This window comes from Larus michahellis, chromosome 13, assembly GCF_964199755.1.
Source record: "Larus michahellis chromosome 13, bLarMic1.1, whole genome shotgun sequence".
NCBI classification, from domain to species: domain Eukaryota; kingdom Metazoa; phylum Chordata; class Aves; order Charadriiformes; family Laridae; genus Larus; species Larus michahellis.
Window position 1 is genome coordinate 4,051,107 of NC_133908.1, and position 7,711 is coordinate 4,058,817.

The window sequence follows — 7,711 nt, forward strand, 5'->3', positions numbered from 1 at the left end:
GTTTTCCCCAAGCGGTGCTTCCCGCTGCTCTCGGACCTCTTTGATTGCTCAAAGTCACTCATCGCCTTCGGAAAACTCTTGTCGACGATCTGTGTTGGTTTTCTCGCTGTCCCACGGGAGGAGGCAGGGGATTCGGCGCAGGCAGGTCCCATCCCGCTCTTCTTTTTTCCCAGGCTTGAATTGCTGCCGCTTACAACGGGTCCCCTTCCCTCTGCTCAGCCGCGGGGTGGTTTCCTTTTCATCACTTTTTCTACAGCTTTGGATCACGAATTGCAGCTCGTTTAGTCCCGTCTTGCCTTTGCAAAGTCTTCCTCCCAGGTGTGCCCAGGAGAGCTTCCTCCCACGGAGCGGGGCTCTGGGAAGCACTTCCTGTCTCTTCGCAGCAAACACCGTGGACGCCGTTCCCCAGACATCCCCACTGGAGATGCCATTCCCCACACATCCCCACCGGGGATGTTTTTCCCTGCGGGAAGAGCTCCCATCCTCCTGGTGTCGTCTTTTGCTGCTTTTCCAGCCCAGCTGCCGGCTCCAGGCAGGAGCTGGGGGATCTCAAGCCATTCTTTCCACCTTTCAGCCATCCCCTTCTCCCTGGCAGCTCTCCCAGCGTTGCTTGGCTGCTCGCAGAGGCACTAAGTGCGGCGTCTGTGCCGGCCTGAAGTTGTCTTCCTGAGCAAGGAAACACGCAGGAAGGGTTTGGGCTTGAAAAAACCCAGTGCTTGGGTTGCCGCTCGCTTGAGGTGGAAGAGGCAGCGTGCTGGCGGAGCGATGTTCTCCACCAAAATCCTCCCTCGCTGCCTCCATTCCCCCATTTGCAGAGCACGGTGCAGACCTACAGGTGGAAGCAGCTGCGTGCCGTGCCCATTCCCGCATCCCTGCTGGCAGCATCCCAGCTCCCTGCCGGGCGTGCAGGTGTGCTGCAAACTCCTCTTTAGCCAGCAGTCGGGGCTTGCTTTTCTTCAGCTCCTAAATTCTCTCCCTTCCTCCTTCCACCGGCCCTTTGCAAATGCCGTTTGCTTCTCCCCTGCCGGAGGATTAGCCAAGGGACGCTGCTGCGGCTGCCCCATCGTGTCCCCACGGGGCACGGAAACCTCTTTCACCTTCCCTGCAGCCAGCACTCAAATACTCTGCCCGTGTCTAAGGGATCAGACCAGTTGCCGCTGGGTAACCAATTGCCGCGGATCAGCCAGGCTCAGCCCCAGCCAAGGTGGCTCCCGGTCGCTGGACCCCATCATGGAAGGTGACAGCAGCAAACTGGCATCTCCCCGGGCTGTGGCCACCTGTGGGGTGGGATGGTGGCTGGAGATTTGCTCGGGATTTGGGGGGATGAGCTTCTCCTTAATATTGTGGTGTGTCTGGACCTTACCCTGGGTCGCACCATCACCAGTGTTTGGCACCACCACCTTCCTCCTTGCACCACCACCTTCCTCCTTGCACCACCACCTTCCTCCTTCCACCACCACCTTTCTCCTTCCACCACCACTTTCTTCGTTCCACCACCACCTTCCAGCTCCTACCGCCATCTTCCAGCTTCCACCACCACCTTTCTCCTTCCACCACCACTTTCTTCGTTCCACCACCACCTTCCACCACCACCTTCCAGCTCCTACCGCCATCTTCCAGCCTCCACCACCACCTTCCTCCTTCCACTACCACCTTTCTCCTTACATCACCACCTTCCAGCTTCCGCCAACACCTTCCTCCTTCCACCACCACCTTCCTTCTTCCACCAACACCTTCCACCACTACCTTCCACTTTTCACCACTACTTTCCTCCTTCCATCACCACCTTCCAGCTTCCACCAACACCTTCCTCCTTCCACCACCACCTTCCAGCTTCCACCACCACCTTCCTGGCCAGGAAGTCGAACAGGAGAGCGAGGAGGCAGCTTTCCTTTCCCTGGAGCGCGGCTGCCTGTGACTGAGACGCGCTGCCTCCTGTTTTCCCTAAATATATGCATTGGAGAGGGAGAGAAATCGCATGGCAGGGCTTGAGATTTCAGACTTAGCCATTCATGAATAATAATCAGGCTCAGTAATTCACAGTAAATGGGTATCCAAATTGGCTAATAAGGGAGGCTTTCACCCCAAACTGGAGCTAGGAGGAGAGGCAGAGAGAATATCGACAGACGTTGGCTGGAGCGGCTGTGCGCACGGTGTAACCTGAATCGGTGAAAACAGGGAAAGCGATGCCAGCGCGAGAGCGGGGAAACCGGAGAGCGGCGACGGGGGAGGACCCCGGAGAAGGGACGGCGTCCTGGTGGCGGCCAGGCCAGGACCTGCAGGAGCACGGATCCACAGCCCGTAATTAGTACCATGTAATTAGGCTCAGCTCTCTCTTCCAGCCCCGGGACCGTGCTGGGCCGACTGGCGTTAGCATTCCAGGTCCGTGCATCCTGCCAGCGCCCCTGCCCCGCAGCCCACGTGGATGGGACGGTCCGGAGCTGGTGTCACCATGTCCCCACACGTGATGTCCCCAGCCCGGGGCTTAGCAAAGCTGCTGGGACAGCAATTGCTGCCCCATGGGCACCTTCTGCTCATGGGAAAGAGCTCCCGAGTGCCCGACGCCGGACGGAGCAGAAGCGATGGATCCTCGCAGAGTCCTTCCCTGCCGCAGATCAGCTGCCGCTTCCCCACAAATGCTCCTTCAGCAGCATCTTAAGATGATGTTCGATAGAGTTAAGATAAAGAAGGAAAAAAAAAAAATGGCAAAGCACCTCTGCAGATCCCGGTCTGTGATTGGAGCTATTTAAATAGGCAGAATAGAAGCTGAGCGTGCGGCTGATGAGGAGCTGAAGGAAGGAAGCCCCTCCGAGGGCCGGCTGTTGCCAGGCGGTGTTTTGCAGCCGCTAAATGACTTTTTAAATTGAGGAGAAACCTGCAGCCACTTTTACAGTCCCCTCAGCTCCCTTATATAGGGCAGCGCAATGGCTGGAGAGCACCACGCCGCCGCTTGGCTGAGTTACCAGCTATTACGGTCCCGCCGTCCTACAGCAAGGAATTGCCATGGATTCCAAATCAACTGCAGCAACTCTGGCCAAAGGCGATTTTCCTCCTGCCCTTCTTCGCCTCCCCCTTCCCCGCGCCGCTGGATTGAGGACACTCGCAAAATTTAGTGCTGGGTGGCACGGAGCGAAAAAACCTTTTGGGTTAGTTGTGCTCCCCCCACTTCCCCCACCCCCGTGACTTCACTTATTTAAGCGCGTCGGAAAGTGGTTTCAGGGTGCGCAGGGTGTTTTTCTCTGGGGTGTGATGGATGCTCTCGATACCCCAGCACCGCAGAGTGGCCGGATTCCACCCCCTCACCCCCCGCCACCGCCGTGTCCCTCCATCCCTTCCCTACAGCTTAAACCATCCCTTACGGCCCCAAAACCGGAGGTGGGATTTAGCAGGTGTAATGAGGATGGCTTTATAAGCCACGAGGGATGGAGAGAAAATCATGCTCCTGCCTCTCCTGCGCTTGGTGACCTAAAATCTTTTTGGATTTGAGCATAGCCCGTGCTGGCAGCCGCCATCCCGCGGATACTGGTGGGGCTGGGGAAGCGCACGGGTGCCGCCCTCCAGCCGGTCCGAAGGTTTTCTCCTTCGTCGGCCTGGAAATCACACCACAATATGCGAAATAAAGCTTCATCCGAAGCGCCACCCGAGATTTCCATCCCGGCCATACGCCACATCTGCGGGCAGCCATCCCCGTGGGGCCGAACCCGGCTTTCGCGGGGTCCACCCTGCCCCGAGAAAAACATTTTACCACCTTCTTTTCTCCCCCAGGCTCTGGGGTGGGTGTGCGGGACCCTCCCCTTCCATCCGCTCCACTGGCACGGCCACCCCCTCGGCTGTCCCCGTCACCGCCCGGGGCTGGGAGCATCCTGACAGTGTCCAAATTAACCCAGGTTATTTCGACAGAGCCGGGGCAGGCAGAGACAACTGGTGGGATGATGCCGGCAGCTCCGAAGGCTCTGTCACACCTGATGGGGGGGGCAGAAACAGGCAGATCGCAGGCGGGAGCTGGTTTAATTTCCTTTGCAGCCGAACCCAGCCCAGTGTATCAGCCTGGGCTGAGAAAGCCCTGGGAAACGGGAGGACAGACTGTCCCAGGAGCAATTTGAAGCGTGGCAGAAGTGATGCAGGGCTGCGGAGGGCTCGCTCCAGGGGGGGACACTGCTCTCACCGTCCTACCCACCTGCCCCGGCAGGATAAACCGGACAGGCACGTCGCCCCAGGCACCCTGCAAAACCAGGGCGGGTGTTCCTCCCACCTGAAATTGGGGGTGAAAAATGAAAACTGGGAAGTTTTTAATTTTTATTTTTTTCTAATTTAAAAAAAAAAACAAACAAACAAACAAAAAAAAAAACCAAACCCACCCCACTCCGTGTTTCAGCCGCTGTTGCAGGAGCCCCCTGCGCCGGGCAGTGAGCGCGGCTGCGGGAGGGGGGCGGCGGGGGCGATGGACTTCGTTAGGATTCAGCCCTTAGATCTCTCCTTTCTCTCTGATGGCTGAGTGTGATTGACACTTACAAATTACCCAGCCAAAAGTGTCGAGTCTTTGACCCCTGAGTAACATCTTTGGCAAGCCTGAGATTTGCCAGCATTTTGTCATCTAATTACTACAAATCCCTTGAAAATTCACTGGCTGGTGAATTTTTAATGCGGGACAATTTCAATGTGATGCATCGCCCAGATGGGCACGCGCGCGTGCTCCTTCCCTCTCCCCTCGCCGCCGCCTCTCCTTCCCTTTCTTCTCCTCTTCCTCGCCTTCCTTTACTCCTCTTCCTCCCCCCATCCCGTTTCTTACCTCCCTCCTGCCTGCCTGCGTCCGTATTCATGGGAATCACCCCGGCATCGCATCCCTCCCCGGGCTCTTCATCCCGCTGGAGGAACTGGCCGTGCTTGGGATGGAGCCGGGTACTTTGTGTGTCCCCCCCACGAGCCCGGCAGCAGCCTCCTCGAGACCCCCTCGCTGGCAGGGAGCTGCTACGTGGCATTAATTATTTTTTTTTCCATCTTCTCAGGTCTCTCGCTGATGGCTGGAGAGGGAGAAGCCTCGGCTGGGGACTTGGTAGCCAGCACACTTGTTGCCAGCGGAGTCCACTCGTCCCGTGAACCCGAGGGATGATTCAAGCCGTATGTCCAGGTCTCGGTATTCCCAGCTTTTTAAGACCTAGAATTGGGAGCGGGAGGAATAGTCCTGCCCGAGGATCTCCTCTTAAATCCGGGCAGGGATGGGATTCCCTTTCATCTCAGAAACCGCCCAACCTGGTGGCACAGAAACTCGGGGAGACGGACAATTCCCCTGCCGGCCCCAGGGACTCCGGCAGAACCTGCTCTCAGTGTCTGAATTAAATGGTAATTTCTGTACATTAAAAAAAAAAAAAAAACCACGCGGATGTTTGAAGAGTTTTCCAAACTGAGCCGCATCTCAGGTTTTGTTTGGATTTGTTTGTTTAACACATATTCGCCACAGCTAGGGAGTTATTTTGGTCCGATAGGGAGATAAGCATATTTTAGGAGGGAGGCCTGGGGTTTGCTGCGTTCGGCTTTGTGCCTGTGTCATTTCTGTCCCCGCTCTCAGGCAATCGCCTCCTGTCTCTCCCTTCCCGGCTTTCAAAGGGAAAGAGGCTTTGCTTTTCAACCAGGGTACCGCTTTACATATGTACGCAGCTGATAAAGTATTTTCACTTCGCCCCTTTCCCCTCTGGGAATCGCTGTCTTACGGCAAAACTGTTTTGTCTGACAAGGGCTGCAACAGATTACACGTGTTGGCTGCAAACACAGGGCCTTTTTTTTTTTTTTCTTCCTTTTTTTTTTCTTTTTGCGAACCGCATACCTTTAAAAAAAAAAAATAAGTAAATCTCCATCTCTGCTCTGCCATGGCGAGCTCTGCCTTTGGCCTCGTCTTCCCAGGAGCGGCCCCACGCTCAGATCCGCTTGTGGCATCAGACCTCCCGGGGTGATGCATCTCTCCGGGTTGTGTGTCCGGTTCAGTTTTTCTCACCTGAGCTTAATTTGAGCCTGAATCCATAAAAATCCTGGGGCTGCGCGCTTCGGTTGGTCCAGCCTGGGGTTTTGGCTGCAGTTTTGGGGTGGGGTTTCTTGGGACCCCTCGGCATCAACATCCCCGGAGATCAGTGGGACTCGGAGGAGCGATGTCCTCCTGCTGCTGAGGACCAAGTGCCGGGTTTCATGCTGGCAGGAGACCGTGTGTGATGGACTCGGTGGCTCAGGGACATGCAGGACACCCCATTTCAACCCAAACGTGGGCCGTAGATTCCTCCCGTCTCATCTAAGCGGGAGCTAGCGGGGAAAGGTGCGGGCTTTGCTTTTCACACAGGTCGTTCAGGCATTAAAAGGAAAACCTTGAACTCCTCGGCTGGCTCTAGGAGGAGAGGGGCAGAGCCAGGAAACCCCTGCCCAGGAAGGGCATCTGTCCCCTGGCTCCATCCAGAAATGTCCCTTGTTCTCCCAGCAGGAAGGCGGCACTTGCACCCGGAGGGGAAGGGCTTGGAGAAGGTGATTTTAGGCACCACGGATCAAAGAAACGTCAGGATTCACTGGTGTTTCCCTCTTCAAAAGCTGCTCACCAGGGCTGAGATGTGCCCGGGTTTCAGGGGGAGAAAAATGAGGACCCTGCAGTGTGTTGGAGGGGGCACCCAGAGCCGGGGGTGCCTGAGGGTGCCAGGGAGGAGAGGAGATGTTCTGCCTGGGCACCCAGGGAGGGGTGCAGCCCCTGTGCTCATCGCTAACCAGTCTTGGCAGTGCCTTGCGTGCCTTAAAGGGAAAACGCAAGATGTTTAACGATGTGTGTGAAGAATTAAGGTACGTCACTGTAGGTGGAAGGCAGCTCAGGAGAAAGCTGTCCTCCAGGAGGGATGTTGGCTGGAGGTTGACGTCTGAGATGGGCAACGCAGCCTGGATGCCATGGAGAAGCGTGAAAGCTGAATGCGTGAAGTTAAGACTTCAGTTTGTCTCCAAACAAAGGGAAACCAGAAGCCCGTCCTTTTGCCCCAGGTTTCGTGTGTCGCAGAGGACCCCGAGTCACACCAGGGTGTCTGTAAGGGACCCACAGGGCCAGTAGCTCTCCCCGTGCCACCGCCAATGGGCGCTAGTCCTGCCTGCTCTGGTGACCCCAACATTGAGTAGACTTTGGACCTGGGCACCATCCACGGGCTGTGTCACCACTGGGGATGCTGAGCTGCGGTTGCCTCATGTGTTGGTGGTCTCGCCGACTAACCCGAGGGATTTTCACTGTGGTGTCTGGGGGAGAAGGTCCCACCAACAGCACAGTCCGACTCCAGACTGAGGAGCCTGTCCTTCTGGGCACCTTGTGGATGGGCGTTTTCATGCCTGAGGATACCCAGAAGCGATGTGAAGCCTCACCTGCTCTTTTGCAAGTCAGTGCTCTCATTTTTTCCCCCCATCTCTGGATCTTCGCTCATGAAATCCCATCGAAGCAACAGGTCCAGGGAATACTTTGCTTCCCCCGAGTTGTTTGTGGAGATAATTAACTGTGTGCTCTCTCGGCTGAAACCTGCCGTGCCTGCACTGAGCGAAGGGATCGACGGGGGATGGATGGAGGAGAACCACAAGTGGAAAATACACAGAAGGAACCAGCTGAGAGCGACCCAGAGCGACCCTCGCCCAGGCTGGGACGAGCCACCAACCTGGCGTGTCTCTTCTCCTGCTCTGTGATACTCCCTCACCCCAAGGCCGTTCAGTT

The 7,711-nt window shown here is 56.5% G+C and overlaps 1 protein-coding gene across 1 annotated transcript in view; it reads left to right on the forward strand.

Moving 5' to 3' along the window:
- The window catches only part of RBM19 (RNA binding motif protein 19), a 75,360-nt gene extending 69,945 nt beyond the window's left edge, over positions 1–5,415 (forward strand). Inside the window, exon 25 of the mRNA XM_074606073.1 lies at positions 5,007–5,415. The gene's annotated coding sequence lies outside the window, so the exon portion shown is untranslated. The remainder of the gene's footprint in view (positions 1–5,006) is intronic.
- Positions 5,416–7,711: the final 2,296 nt, after the last annotated feature.